Raw genomic sequence first — 16,907 nt, forward strand, 5'->3', positions numbered from 1 at the left:
GTAGCCTTTATAATCAAAATTGTAAACCGCCCGGAGAGTGCTTGTAGCGCTATGGGGCGGTATATAAGTCCAATAAAAAAAATAAAAAAAAAACACCTGCTTGACAGTTGATATTATTTAAGGAAGTATGAAGTTGCATCTAGCTGGTCCGTATTAGTTCAACAAGCCTTAAACCTGAGTTTGCCAGGGCGTTAAGATCATCAGGGGAGACCTTTCTCTCTGTCCCACCATCCAGAAAGGTATGCTTGGTGGGGACACAAAAAACAACTTCTCTCTTGCCACTCCCAGACTCTGGAACTCCTCCTGCAGGAAGCCAGCCTGGAACCATCTTTGCTGTCTTTCCACAAGCAGGTGAAGAGCTTTCTCTGCAGGCATGCTTCCCTTCAGTGACTGAATCTAAAAGTGGGACTGTTTGCATTTTGTTGATTCTAAACCTGTTTTAGTAAAGCTTTATTTAACATGTTCAATATAATATTATTAATTTGTTCAATATTTAAATAATTCACTGTTTTTAGCTTTAATGTTGTGTTTTAATGCTATAAGTGGCCTTAGGTTCTTTCTTAGGAGAAATATGGGAGAAAATATTTCAAATAAATAAATAATAAATAAATATACCATTTAATCCTTGGGAGTCCAATTTGAATGTATAATTAAAAGGCAGAATATTAACCATGACTGCTTGGAGTTCATCAGAGGAATCCTATGGCAGGTTTTAAAATTAGACTATCTAACAGAAAACCCTCACTCTCATCTTAAGAAAAAAAAGTGCTTATGTATACACAACCTCTAGAGAATATGGACTGTCACAGAGAGAAGATGTGGTCTTCCAGGACAGTCTATGCCTGCACTACTAGGGTAGTTAAACAAAACTAAATGAGAAATTTTGAGGTAATATGTTAGCAAGGGGAACTAGTGTTAATGAAATTAAAGCACCTTCATTCCATCTCTTCCAAATGCTCTGAATGGATGTTACCTTATGTTAGCAAAGCGCAAAATGTGCTGGGAACCTTGTGTTTGTTCTCTTAACACAGATATTGGCCCTATTTAATATTGTGATAGCCTAAAATATAAAATACATCCTTCCATTTCCATCATGTATTCTACATGTGTGTGTATTTTGTTATGTGATGTCTCTACATGTGTGTGTATTTTGTTATGTGATGTCAAGTCACCTACAACTTATGACAATCCTATGAATGAGTGATCTCCAAAATGACATGTCTTCAATGAATATACCATACTTTTCAGCTATTATAAGCTGAAGGCTGAGGATTACTTTAGAGTCAATTCACCTCATATATGGTCTTCTTCTTTTCCTGCTGCCTTCAACTATTCCAGCAAGTCTTGCCTTGTCGTGATGTGCCCAAAGTATGGCAGCCTCAGTTTTGTCAGGATTGATTTGAGCTAAGACATACTTATTTATTTATCTTTCTTGCTGTCCAGGATATCTGCAAAGCTCTCCTCCAGCATGAGATTTCAAATAAAACAGTTTTTTTTTTTATGCCAGTCTTCTTAACTGTCCAGCTTTCACATTCATACATAGCAACTGGGAATACAATAGTGCAGATGATCTTAGTCTTGATCTCCAATGATACATCTTTACATTTCATGATATTTTTTTAGTTCCTTCATTGCTGTCTTTCTGAGTCTTCATCATCTTCTGATTTCTTGGCTACAGTCTCCTTTTGAATACATTATTGAACTGAAGTATACCAAGTGTTTAGCAATTTCCGTTTCATTACTGTGAGTATTAAAATTTAATAGTCCTTCTGTAGTCTGATTTTCATCTTCTTAATGTTCATCTGCGGTCATGCTTTGGCATTTTCTTCTTTCCCCTTCACCAAAAGCTGTTCCAAGACAGTGCCGCTTTCAGTCAGTAAAATGGTATCATCTGCATATCTTAAATTGCTGCTGTTTCTTCCACCAATTTTTACTCTTTGTGATATTTTATGTGTAGAGACTGAACAGTTAGGGAGATGAAATACATCCTTCTCTGATGCCGATGCCTACAGGAAATCATTCTCTTTCCCCATATTCTGCCTTAACACTAGCTTGCTACCCACCTCTAAATAAAATCTGGCAACAATTACAGTGGTGCCTCACTAGACAGTTACCCCGCATGACAGTTTTTCGCTGGACATTGACTTTTTGTGATCACTATAGCAATTCGCAAAACAGTGATTCCTATGGGGGAATTTCGCTGGACAATGTTTGGTCCCTGCTTCGCAAACCAATTTTCGCTAGACGACGATTTTGACAGCTCCCTCCGTGTTTGCAAAACGTGAGTTTTCGGGACCTAAGCTTCGCAAGACAGCTATTTAAACAGCTGATCAACGGTTCGCAAAACGGCTTTCCTATGGCCGATCTTCGCTAGACAACGATGATTCTTCCCCATTGGAACACATTAAACAGGTTTCAATGTATTCCAATGGGGAAATGCTTTTTGCTAGATGATTATTTCGCTAAACAGTGGTTTTCAGTAGAACGGATTATCATTGTCTAGCGAGGCACCAGTGTATATGATAATATGGGAAATGAACTCACTTCTTTCATATACCCCGTAGCTAATGCTTTGACTACAGAAGAACTACACAACCTTAGCATTGACAATGAAGAAACTGAACTAAAGATTTTGTGTACTGAACTTTGATTCAATTATTAATCCAAATGGAGACTGCAACTAAGAAATCAAAATAAGACTGTAAATAGGAAGTGGAGAAATGAAGGAATTAGAAAAGATCATCAAGTGTAAGGATGTGTAATGGGAGATCAAGACCAAGATCATCCACACTCGTGTATTTTCCCCCCGCCATGTATGAGGGTGAAAGCTGGAAAGTTAAGAAAGCTGACATTTTGTTTGAAATGTGGTGTCGGAGGAGAGTTTTATAGATACAATGGAGTACCAGAAAGATGACCAAGTGGGTCCTAAATCAAATCAAGCCTGAACTGTCTCTGAAGGAATAATTGATGAAACTGAGGCTGTCCTACTTTGGTCACATCATGAGAAGGTAGGATTCTCTGGAAAAGATAATACTGCTGGGGAAAGCGGAAGGCAGGAGGAAAAGACGAAGACTAAGAACAGCATGGATTGACCCCCTAAAGGAAGCCAGAGGCTTGAGTTTGCAAGAACAGAGCAGGGCTGTTGAGGACAGGACATTTTGAAGATTTCTTATTCATGGGGTCACCATAAGTTGGAGGTGGCTTCAAAGCACATAACAACAACAAATGCTTTGACTGATGGATGCCCTGTTTTGTGACACCTGAGCCAGAATCAAAGGAAAATGTAACCAAATGTCTTCCAGAAAGCAGATGAGTCCACACACACATAGCCCAGTATGGTCCAGGCGGTGGTAAGTAGCGAAAGAAAAGTTCAAAGATGTGGTGTGCGAGTCAACTTTTTAAAAAATTAATGTGGCCAAATGCCAAACCCCCCCCGGTGTGATGTACTCTGAGGCTCTTAAAGATATTTGTGGTGAAAGCAGATCATCCCTTAAACCCACCTTGTAACATTTGGAAAAGATTGGTCAGCCCATCCCTTGCAGCTGCCTGAACTATTTACAATGGCTGGCTAAGTTCCTGTCCCTGTGCAACTTCAGAGGATGTCCCGTTTTACAAGCCTATCAAGCCGCCTCTGCTTTTTACAAGCAAACCCAGGGAAATGCTTGGGTTGAGAAGCCTGGTACACCTTATGATTTCCCGCATTACCACAAAAATCAAGTGTCCACAGAATCCCGGCGAACAAAGAAATTGTTCCGAGAGTTTTCATGGCTTTATTTTTAAAGGCATAGCTGAAAGATCCTCACATTCAAGTGTGGAGATTGTACTATGTGTGGTTAATGCAACTGTTTATCACATTGTTATAGAACTTGAAAAGCTAGCTAGCCAAACCAATTTAGAAATTAAAACCTGTTCTTTGGGACTGATTTCTAACTAGGGAAGTTTCGTGATTGAAATCTGTGTGGAAGCTGCAGCCATAGTCCTACATAGGGATGAGGTTGTCACAATTGTAGATGAAAGAAGAAATGGTTCCTTGCGCCTGTCATCACTCCAAAACCTAACAGATTAGTGAGATGTTGTAGGCAAGGCGTGCTTCAGCGGGTAAATGATGAGTGAAGATTGGAGAACCCTTTGTACTTGCTCGCTTTCCAGCATTGCTTTAACATACTCTAGCAACAAGCCATGGCATTCAAAACAAGTGCTAAATCTGGATCTTGATGAACCCAGGCTCTTGCATCAAAAAATAGGTGCTGACTGTTCTAATTAGTGAATTATTCCATGCCCCAGCAAATCCCATGGTTTCACATTTCAGTCACTTTCATTATGCTTTCATTATGGCAAAAAGAACTTGCGCTTTTTGCAACCTGGCCTCCAGAATATAAAACATCAACAAGCGCAACAACTGCTTATGACTTTATTAGGCTAAGTTTCGCTTGCAAGTGTTGTGCTAGTTCTGTTAATGCTTCCATGTCTATGGCAAAGACAGCTCTCAATGCAGTTTTTCTATTAATATATTACTGGGTTTGCTTGTTTGGAACATTTATATTCTACCCTATATTCTAAGGTCCCAGAGCGGATACAACAAAAAAAAGCTATATGAAACACTTCAATACTTTGAAACCATTTCAGACAGTAAAAACTGCATAAATTAAAACAACAGTAGAGAAGTTTCTAAAAGGCTGTTAAAGCCACACAATCCATAATTCCCCAAAGGTTTTGGTGAATAAACATGTTTCAAATTAACTCCAACGATGTATATTCTACACTGTTATCATCTAGGAAGTGCTGTAAAAGATTATCACAAATTTAGAGGTTTTGTTAACATTTTGAAGACACTACAAAAGTGACAAAGACCTTTCTAATGTGACTGAATTTTATGTAAATACACCACTTTTCTCAAACATGAAATGTTCAGCTGAGTGTTACTGGCGTACCATTTTCAAAACGCCTAGAAAAATTGATGATACATTCAATGCGCTGAATGGTTGAAGATCTAAAAAAATTTCATTAAACTCTTTGGTTTTCTGTGCTTTTATTTTTCTTTTCTAATCAACAAACGTGTGTTTGTTTCAGTTCTGGCGTTTTCTCTTGCCTTTTTTCTCCCATTGCTTCTACGTACTTTGAGTGTGTACATTTTATTGGGACTTTGAATCTTCTTTGCTTTTGACTTGTTCCCTCTTTTTTAAATGCTTTGACAGTATGAAAACAGACTTCCTTAATTTCCTCAGTTACTGTAAATCTATTGTAGAAAGCTTCCATATAATTGCCTATCTTCAGTGTTTCCATGACAACACAGGCATCTTTCTACATTCCTGCCTCCCCCGCCCCCCAATGTGTATTTGGGGATCAGATTTATTACACTTTTGGAGTTCTCACAGATATTTCCTCCAATTATACACATAGAGATTTATAAAATAAAATGCCTTCTTCTGCTTTTTTTTCCTGTCCCATATGAACATACAGCATTGTTGCTAGCAGTTTTCATCTGATATCCTTTCTTGTCTCACTTTACTCTACTTCACCAACATTTATGTGCTGTTGTCACCTTCAAAAAATCTTCCACATACCTTTACTCTTATCATTAACACCAATTAAATAAATATTGAATTATCCGTGGCTTTGTGCTGCTAGCAATGAACTGGATGACATCAAATTTTTACATACAATTCTCTCCCTTATGTCTTCACTGAGTTTATTGTGTGGTTTTTCCAAATCCTTAATAGCTATTTTTTTCTGCACAGGCTCTAGCTGATGCTTCTCTCAGAATCCCTGGATTTATTTATTATTGCAATTGCATCCATAAATCTCAAGTCTCCTTTTCTGTTTTTTTCAATTTTATTTTAACAATGACTGTTCTTCAAGTTCATCACATTATGTTCTCTTACTGTATTCTCCTTAATCTTTTCTTATGTCATACCTACTGTGTCTTTTCTCTGATAAGGTCTTAAATGGCTCTGGAGACTTAGCCGTAGTTTTTCCTTTAGTGTCATGTCCAACCGTCACTAATTTATCTCTTCCCTTTCACTTCTATAACTGTCCAGTCTTTTGGTTATTGTTGTTGTGTATGTGTTTCTAGAATTCTCCTCCCTACACGAGAAGTTATTTTCTGCATAATCCTGATGGCATTTTAAATCTCTTTTGTTATTATTTAAAAGCAATATTTTCCTTTGCTTTGCATGGCCCTTTTCATTTTCCTACTGTAACGTCTGAATTTGCTGTTAGATAGTTTTTGTTTGTTACTTGGTAGGCTTGTTTTATTATGCCACAAATAATATGGAATAGTTGTGATGTATATGAGAGAAGGGATTACCTGTTCTGAAGAAATCATGAATCTTCAAGGTATTCAGGATACTAACATTATTTCCAATAAACAAAGTATATAAAATTTTAAATGAAAAAAAATTAATTTAATTTGTAATCTGTAAAAGAGTGTACATAAAATCACACTCTTGTTGCACATCAATTAAATACTGTACATACAAATACAAATCTGTGTGTATACCCCCAATAGTTTCTTTCTCACAATTTATACAGTACTTATAAGCAATTTTTTAAATCTTAAAAAAAATATTTTATCTGCATTTCAACCGTTTCCAATGCATAAAGAAAATAGGAGCAAATGATATAATCTGTTCAAGTCATCCTTCTGTTATAGGGAATAAATCATTTAATGGGAAAGGTTTATCAGGAATTATGGGCAGTAGGCAGGCTTTTTTTTTTACAATATTTTATGTTCCGTTTCATCAGCTTTTGATTTATGTTTATACATTATTCTTATGCAAGGTATTCAAGCGAGGAAGGCACCCAACTCAAGGGTCACCATTTGCCAGCACAGAGATGTTTATGAGCTAATGATAATCAGTTAGCCCATCGGCTTCATATCAGGCTAGTAAAATTCCTTGAACAGCTCTTTTTATGCCTTGTAAAATTCCACAGCTGTTGGAAGACTTTCTTGGTACGCAACTACTTGGCTTTTGCATCTGGAACTAAGCTTAAGTACTCCTAGTTACGGTTACTTAAAAATTGGAACAGCTGGAGCAAACTATTTTTTTCCTAAGCTTTAATCTTTGAAGCTTAGAATAATGACAAAAGCTATTTGTTAGCACAGCGGTTTGTTAAATACACAGACTGTAGAAAGTATTTTTAAAATGATCCATGTAGTATTAGTGGTCTGCATAATACATATCGAAATACTTTTATTTAAGTCATTGAATATAATAGATTCATATAATACAACAACTTGAATATAATAGATTCATATAATACAACTTGTATAATTCAATACACATGGCTTTCCCCCATTTAAATTAATTCTGTAGGTCATGCAAGAAATGCCATTCTTTTGATGTTGGGTGTCCTGCACAAGGCTGTATAAATGCCACACAAATACTAAAAAATGGCATCTAATGTAATGAAATGTGCCACTGTGGAGAAGAAACCAAGTGTGCAGAGCTTTGATTTTGTCTGTTCTGTCACATCAGTTCCCTTGTCCTCTGAGAAACAAAACAGAACCTTCCTTTTTCAACTTTTGACGGGGGGAGGTCTTTTTAAAACAAATAAGTAAAGGTTATGCTTAATTGATTGAATGATGGACTCTTCCTTTACAGTATTATTTTTTGTCATACTGTAACACCTAATGATGTGTTTCAAGACACAGTATTAGTCCAAATAACGCACATGTTATCAGCCATTTGTTCTCCTCTGTTTTCACCCATCCCTTTTCCTGCACATGGCATGGAGGGGATGAGTTGATAGTGGAATCATTCTTCAATATAAGAAGAAGCATAGCTGCCATTGTAATTACTGTATCACCGAGCAACAGGAGTGACAGAGCTTCTCCCCTAATTTATTGGTTATCCACCAGCATCATAACCATCGTACAGATGTGCAACATACAAGAGCATAGAAACAGAGATGCAAGCAAGCAGTTATTATGGTGTGGTTGTCCTACTTTTATATATATAAAAGTTGGAAGAAAAATGCATTCAGCCCCAACAAATCAGGGGCAGAATATAATGGTGTGGTTGTCCTACTTTTATATATAAAAAGTAGGACAACCACACCATTATATTCTGCTCCTGATTTGTTGGGGCTGAATGCATTTTTTTCCAACTTCCAAAATACACAATAAGTTCCCATCCAACCCAATGTTTCATCTTTGTCATAACAGCACTGCTTTTTCTTGCTAAAAAATCAGGGTGGGCAATCATGGATGGCGATGCAGCACTTTGGAAATGACAGCTTTGTCCTGTTCTTTCCTAGAATCAAGCACATGCCCTTCCATGGCACACATGTAGGCAGGAGCAAGCCAACAAGAAGTGGAACTGAAGCACCCACACCAACCAGGAGTATGAACAGCAATGAGTATGAGTAGCCACATAAATGGTAAACCAAGGAAGCAAGGAAAATGGCCACTGCTTTGTTTTCATCAATGACAACATTGCCATTGTACTCTTCCATTATATGATGAGTTAAAGGATATAAGTGTGGATATTTCCCCCTACGTTTTCAGTGAAGCAATGCATGTCTCCTTAATTTTGACTTGAAAAATGACACCCTAACAACACAACTTGTTAGGTGCTATGCCAGGTGTGAGAGAACATTATTTGGATCACAAGTCCAGATGTAAAAAGTTGCTGTTGAAGAGCAAGAACAGACTTAAAGACCCATATAGGTCCCATGTGGTTTCTTTTGATATACATATAACACTTCCAAAAGAATCTAAATCCAAATGGCAGTCTTGACACATGTCAACTCCAAAGACTCAAACTGGGAATGGAAAAATAAATAGTGTACTCCCTTGTTTCTTGTCATTTCTAAATGGCATTAGCAGTGTTGATGATCCCTAAGCTATATTCATAGATGCTGGTTTGTACTATAGGGAGAGCACCTCCTGGAGGGGACGGGGGCTGTGGTTGGAAGAACAGTTAATCTGTCTTGAGAGCAGGGCTATGTTGAGATGCTGACGGTTACATTTATGTAACTTTATAACTTGGTATGACTTATGTAATTTTCTTTGGTTCGTGATTTGGCTGGCAAGAGGGTTGAGGCGCAACATATAGGCTGAAATCCAATAGTAAGTCACAACTAGAGTAGGCCCATTGACTCTGTGGAGGTCTGGTGTCAACTCTTCCAAAAGTTCTATTGATTCAGTGAACCTACTCTAGTGATTTACTACTGGATTTCAGCCGTAGATTCTACCCATACGACTGTGCTTAGCCAGTCATGAGAGAATCCACGTGAACTGTTAAGAACCTATAGAATAAAAATTAAAACAAAAGGCTGGTGGCAACCTAAAGACTTTCAAACTTATTTCAATGGGAGCTTTCATGGGTTGCAATCCACTTTCTGAGACGTATCTACTCTCTCACCTGGAACTACGCCATAATCCACAAAATCTCACACTGATATAAATTGGTTAGTCTTTAAGGTACCACAATATTCGGTGCTTTTGTTTTGTTCTTGTTATATACCAAGACAGGGTAGCATGGCTACCACTTTGAATGTTGCTAAGAACATTTAAAAAGGGACATGGTGGCGCTGTGGGCTAAACTGCAGAAGCCTTTGTGTGCTGCAGGGTCAGAAGACCAGCAGTCATAAGATCGAATCCATGCGACGGAATGAGCACCCGTCGCTTTGTCCCAGCTCCTTGCCAACCTAGCAGTTCGAAAGCACGTAAATGCAAGTAGATAAATAGGTACCATCTCGGTGGGAAGGTAAAACGGTGTTCCCTAGTCACGCTGGCCACGTGACAACGGAAAACTGTCTTCGGACAGGCACTGGCTCTATGGCTTGAAAAGCGGGATGAGTGCCGCCCCCTAAAGTCGGACACGACTGGACTGAAAACGTCAAGGGGAACCTTTACCTTAAGAACATTTAATTGTGTGAATACATGTCTTTAAGCCTGTTGGTTGTGCAATTCACAAAGGAAGGTTCTCCTTTTTGAATTTAGAAAATAAAACTACAAGGCAAGGGTGAAGGCCAACATTAACAGGTGTCTCCACTCCCACCACATCTTCCTGCCTCTTTTCTGTGACCTCAGGATGAAGGAAGTATTGTATATGGTGACCAAGGAGGCCATGTTGTTTGCTCTTTTAGTTATTCAAGGCAGACAATTTCAGGAGGCAGAGATATTTTATCCCCATGTCTGCTCAAACCTTTTTTTGTACATAGTTGTTGAAGAACATACAAGAGCCACTCCATTTTTTCCACCTGGTCCCCTGAACACATTGCTCTAACTGATGGATCTCCTGTACTAAGCCCCCAATTCTTCACATCTGGGCTTTCTGGGAATGGAAATTTCCTGGGGTCTATTTCTGGAGGGCATGCTCTGTCAACAGCTCCTTGGCAGCACACAGAGTTTGTGTCCTGCCAGAACAGTATTATTGGATTTGAGTATTGAAGTGAATTCTCTAATGTTAAAAAAAGAGCTACTTAATTGCTATGGGACAATGGCCCCCCATTACGAACATCAGCAACTTCAAGGAGACTGCCCATACCTTTCAATATCCAGATGCAAAGGGGAGACAGCCACCTGTTCCTTTCACGTAAGTTGGGGAGGGGGAATGGACTTCAGAACTTTAAAAGCTACAAAAGCTTTTTGTAAAAGGTATAATCTCATATCCTTCGGGATTTCGCAAAGGTTATATCCTCTTGTTTTGTATAAGTCCTTTGCATATGGTCACTCCATGTTGCAGCAAGAATGGGATACAAAATGTATGAAAAAGAAGTTGACTAGGCGTTTGAACAAGGGAACTGGCTATACTAAGGAAAATGAAAGAGAAGAAAGAGGTTTCACTGAATCTGCCCTGAGATGAAATGAGATTATAATTTTAACCCCACCCACCCCACTTTCCAAATGGACATGTCATTCAATGTAGATTGTCTTTCTGTTGTCCCCTTCTCCTCTTGCCTTCACAGTTTCCCAGCCTCATACCAGTCCTAAATGCTAGAGCTGTGCAGCTGCATCAACACCAATTGAGTCTTTTACCATGGATTTACAGCTGGATCTAAATTCTAGACTAAACAAGCATGGTACTAGGCTGTGTGTGTGTGTTTTCCTTTATTTGTAGGGGGAAACTGCATTGTAAAATGGTAGAGCTCTGCCAGTATTAAGCAGAGACAGGATTTGGCCCTACAGTTGGGCAGAGTGAAGGAATTAGTTCAATCAACTAATCAAGAGTGTCATAAAAGGAAAATACTAGTTAGTGAAATTATTATTTTATTGATTTTTTCCTGCAGGGAAGAATGAGGGGGCAGCTGTGGGATCATCTGTTTTTATTATGTACTGTGATTTGGCATTACTACCATTGTTGCTCTACCTCAGGTAATAGAGAAGCCTCTTGGACCAGCCTTTTAGCCTGCCTCACCTGCCATAGGGATACATTAAAATACTTAACAAAATTAATTAGTATAGTCATTATTCCACAATGGGGATATGAAGAGAAAATTACCACTAACACCTCTGGGTCTCCCAGCCATGGCCAGACAGACAACAGATACTCTGATGTTAAAAATGTTATTACTGGTTTGTTTTTAACCCCGTAGTTGTCACAACAGGGACAGAAAACCTTATGGGAGGAAGGAGTCTTGCCAGTTCCAGGCCTTTCCAGTGAGTCACTGTGGGCAGCTTTGCCTTCTTAGCTTTATTTTGGCTGATGATTGCATGCAGTTTGATATTTTAATGCTGCATATGTTCCTACAAGAGTCTATTGTTGGTCTGATTTTAGTTTTATTGCTTTCCCCCCATTTTTCCATACTGCTTAGGTTTTGTCTTGTTTGTAAGACTTTGCTTCTTTTCTTGTAAGATTGTTCCAATAAAAAAAAATGAGAGTTCGTTTTATACAATCGGCAGGATTTCCCACTCACTTAGATGAGGGAGAGAGAGTCTCCTTCTATAGCGGACAACATCTCTGTTGTCATTTCAGTCTAGATGGGTGGGGTATAAATTTAATAAATAAATAAAAATCTGAAGACACTTTTCCAATACAAGTTATAACTGAATCAATTTGATTTAATACAACTTGTAGTAGAATCACTTTGACATTAAAACAAGGTTGTAATTCTAAACACAAGTGGGCAGCTGTGGCCATCCAATAGTTTTTGACCAATGTTTCCCATCAGTCTTTGTCAGTATGTACAATGAATAATGAGATATGATAGCACTTTTTCAAATACTTGAACAGTCAACAGAGAAGGCAGGATCTGTTCTTAGTCATCTCAGTGTGCAGGACACATATTACTGGATCCAAGCTACAGGAAGCCAGATTTAGGCTGAATATCATGAAAAACCTCTTAACTGTTAGAGCAGTATGACAATGGGACCAATGACCTTGGGAGGTAGTGAGCGCTCCAACGCAGGAGACATTCAAGAGAAAATTGGACAGCCAACATTCAGATCTGCTTTGATTTGGATTCGTACGTTGAGAAGGGGATTGGACTCAATGGTTTTATATGCCCCTTCCAACTCAGTCATTCAATGATGGATGATGGTATTGCTCCACATATTTCCCTGTAGTTTCTTTTATTCATATCAATAAATATTGAAAAATTGACTTGCTGCAGTTTGAAAACAAAATTCCAGAACTGCTCCCTGGTTAGTGGCACTCTTTCACAAAATGGGAACACTCTTCTCAAATGATTCACAAGTAATACCTTTGCAGTCATGCGCATCCAATATCAAATTGCTGGCTCTACCTAGTTTATCTCCTTGTACTTCAGCTGTCTTTTTAGCATGTTGTACCAAGAAGCCATTCTTTAACAGACTCTGCCTCTCTCCTAAGGCCCTCTTTCTGTCCTCTGCTCAGCTTTTTCCTGACCCTTGAAGGAGCCAGCTGTAGGGGAGATTGCCTGACCTTGCTGACCTCATTTGGAAAGCAATTAATACTTGACACCACATTAGCAGCACCTGGGCTTGGCAGAGGGAAAGGTCAGGCAGGAAGCTATTTTCCTGCAAAGACTTCCGAGCAGCCATCCAGCTGGTTAATTTGTTTACTCAGGATGAGGAGATGGATAGCTGGAAGACAGAGTGAAGGAAAGTGTCTCTACCACAACACCAGAGATGAAAATAAAATTAAAAAAACCATTGTGTCTGCTTGCATACGTTAAAGGCTTCCATTCTTGAGAACTTATGCCGAGTGCTGATGTGGGGTAGAGACCAATGCCTTAATCGTGTCTCCTCAGCTGCTGATAAGCCGTAGCCTAGCCTTGTTTTTTGTTTATTTGTTTGTTTTTTCAGAATTAGCCAGTGCATTGAACATAATGTACTGGGCAATACTGGTGAGCCATGAGCGCTTCCACACTGTACAGATACAACAGTCTGACACCCCTTTGAATGCCATGTTGTTGTTTAGTCATTTAGTCGTGTCCGACTCTTCGTGACCCCATGGACCAGAGCATGCCAGGCCCTCCTGTCTTCCACTGCCTCCCAGAGTTGGGTTAAATTCATGTTGGTCGCTTCAATGACACCGTCCACCCACCTCGTCCTCTGTTGTCCCCTTCTCCTCTTGCCTTCACACTTTCCCAGCATCAGGGTCTTTTTCAAGGAGTCTTCTCTTCTCATGAGATGGCCAAAGTATTGGTGCCTCAGCTTTAGGATCTGTCCTTTCAGTAAGTACTCAGGGTTGATTTCCTTTAGAATGGATAGATTTGTTCTCCTGGCAGTCCAGGGGACTCTCAAGAGCCTCCTCCCACCTTATAGAATCCTGAGATTTGTCATTTGGTGAGAGACTTAGAAGTCTCTGCTGTAGTTGGAAGGATAGTCCTGGAGTTGATGGTTCTAAGTCTTTTATCAGACTACAGATCCCATGATTCTTTAGGAAGAAGCCAAGGCAGTTAAAGTGGGATCTAACAGCCACAACTCCACAGTGTAGATATACTACATAAGAGGAACTGGGCTAACCTCCAGGTTGAGACATTCGATGCCATAATTCACCTAGATAAAATCCCAAGAGGGTTAATTTATTTTAAGCTTTGTGTCTTCTGTATAGCCCTAAAAGTAAACATACATGTTATCTCAGAGAGAAAAATATAAATTGAATTCTTTCTCTTTTTTTCTTGGAGTTTCCACCTAACAACAGCTGAAGGGACCACACATTCCCCATTTCCGAAGCAAGAGAAAGAGACTTCATTTGATTGCCACAGACACAAAGAAGCAAGTTCTGCCAATTAAGCCTGCCTCTTTTTCTCATCTAGAACCTTCATTGGGGCATTTTCCCTTGTAAGGCCATAGTTGCCTGTGAAAGGCACCAGTGCGGCTTGCGTGGAGTACTTGTGAAGCCAAGGTAGGTGTCCCTTTCCCTTTGCAGAAGAGACTGCCATATTCTTCCCACTCCAGGAGCTGTGAGAAGGAAAAAGCCAAGGGGCAGTGAGGACCAGAGGAGGTGAGTAGGAGATATAAATAGACGTGTTGAGCTATTAATAGCCTCCTTGTGTGGCCATGCCAGAGTGAAGGCCTTGATGACAGAATGGCATTCCACAACACTCCTGAAGTAGGCCCAAGCAACTATTGGCGATGGCAAAGGGCAGAACATTTATATTTTCCAGTTGTATTTATTGTATCAGATTGGCATCTCCTTTTTTTCACAGTGTGTTCCAGTTGATCCTCTGTACCCAGTAATACTGGCACATCAATGTTTTATGAGCGCTTGTATAATATGCTCTGAGCATGGCCTGTTGGGTGGATTGTGCAAACAGCCGTGCGTGTTGACAGCATCTTCTCTGGGAGTAATACTTTTGCTGATGTATTATTGGCTCCATGTCAGTGTTTTGCTGTCTTGGGGAGGAAGCACTTGATAGCTGCTTAGTAACCTCCCAATACAACAAGGCCTACAGCCCTCAATTTCTAAAATGGGAGGTGTTGAGACTTAGTTTTACCTAGATATGACGGCGATGACGACGACAAAGATGATGCGTACCATACGTGTTTGTGACGCCTGACGGGGATATCTCAAAGGAGAGTATGTTCTTTTTTGCTGGAGGTGTAAGGAGAAGAAGCAGAGCTGGCCCTGGCATTAGGCAGAGTGATTTAGCTACCCCAGGTGGCAAGGTACCAGTAGTGGAGAATGGTGCAATTCTCTCCTAATGGGAAGGGCCCCACCATCGCTGTCTAATTTCTGTTGGCAGCACACCTGCATCCTTCTCCTCCTACTAAAAGAGCAGCCAGAGTGTCATGATGCAGAACCAGCAGGATGAAGCTGGCTTAAAAAAAGATCAAGCAAGGAGGTGAAAGAGAACAGGAAACAACAGTGAAGGAAAGGACTTTTAAAAATTGCATCGCCTTTTTTGCATTTCAATTTCTGGTGCTTCTTTTGATACCAATTTGCCACCCAGAGGAGTTCATCCAGCACAAAAGTGGGGAGCTTCTTAGATAGGGTTGCCAGATGTTAGGCAAAAAGAAAACATGCCCTCCTTTTTAGCCTAATGTCCTCCGTCCGGCAGGCAAAGATAAAAACTAAAGATGGGGACGAATATAAAAACGGATCGCTTTTTCTGACGAATATAGCCGATTTGTTAAACATTCGTTGATCCATATTTGTGGGTTCCAGAGACCCCCACAAATATGAAGGGATGAATATTTGCCCATTTTTATTCATCTTTCGTATTAAAAAACAAAAAAAACCCACCATTCCGCCTACCAGCTGCCACCACACAGCCACCCGATACCACAGCCTACCCCTACCCCCTTCTTTTCCCTACCTTAGGCCCCACTCCACCCCCACCAACACCCTCTTACCTTAATTGCTGCTACAGAGGTCTTCTGGCCTTGGAGACATGCATGTAAAAATGGCAACTGGCTGCCATTTGCAAAGATGGCTGTTGCTGCTTCGTTAGGGTAAGGAAGCTGCAGCTGCCATCTTTGCAAAGGGCAGCCTGGATTCTCTTAGCCTGCCTTTTTTACACTGTGAAGGTCTGATGGAGACCTGGGCAGGAGCTATTAAGGTAAAGGGGTGTCAGTGGGAGTGGGGTGGGGGCGAAGGTAGGGAAAGGAAGGGAGTGTGGGGGCTGGCTGTTGCGGTGGCTGCCTATCAGCTTCTGATCAGTTGATTGGCGGCCGGTAGGCAGAATGGGCTTCTGTGCCATGTGGTAAACTCTCCTGGGGGGACCCAATATGTGAGTGAATAACTGGGATGTCCGATATCCAATCTTCACCAAAGTTGGCAGACATGTTGGGGAAAGATATAGGAAGCTCCGTTGTGATTCTGGAGGGGAGCTTTCCTTGGGGGGTCCCTCTTTGTGACTATATAATTCAGGGGTCTGTGATCCAATGTTCACCAAATTTTCAGAGGTTGTAGGAAACTGTCTGAGGAAGCCTCTCTGCAAATTTGGTGCCTCTGGGTAGTTGGAAGCCAGTGTTATAGCCATTTAAAATGCAGCTGAATTGTCAAATTGATCCATTGATTCGTCGAAGAATATTCATATATTCGTATTCATTGCTCCGTTAACCTTGACAAATAACAGATCAAAATGAATCGCCATTTTTTTATTTGTCCCCATCTCTAATAAAAACCTTTAAAATATCAGACTTTTGTATAGTTTATATTATAATTTTGAATGGGAGGGGGAGAGGTAGATGGACTACCTACCTGCCCGCCCACTCCCAGTTACCTGCTGCTGGCACCAGGGCGCAGCCCTCGCCCCCTCCCACCATGGCAGCAGCTGCTCGGTGATCCGCCATGCCTGCCCAGCCCACGTGGAGCACAGAAAGGCAGCATGAGCAAAGCTCTGCTCACGGAGCCAGGCAGGAGCAAGCAGCGCCTGAGTACATCGATGGGAAGGCGAGTGCCCGGACTGTGTGTGTTCAAAGTCCCTTTCACTGACTCCAACTCCCACACTCTCCAGCCTTGAACTTATGACCCTTGGGGCAGCGGAGGCTGCCTCATTCGGCTTTGTCCAGCACCGCTTTCCCCCTG

This window comes from Pogona vitticeps, chromosome 6 (genome assembly GCF_051106095.1).
Source record: "Pogona vitticeps strain Pit_001003342236 chromosome 6, PviZW2.1, whole genome shotgun sequence".
In the NCBI taxonomy this organism is placed as follows: domain Eukaryota; kingdom Metazoa; phylum Chordata; class Lepidosauria; order Squamata; family Agamidae; genus Pogona; species Pogona vitticeps.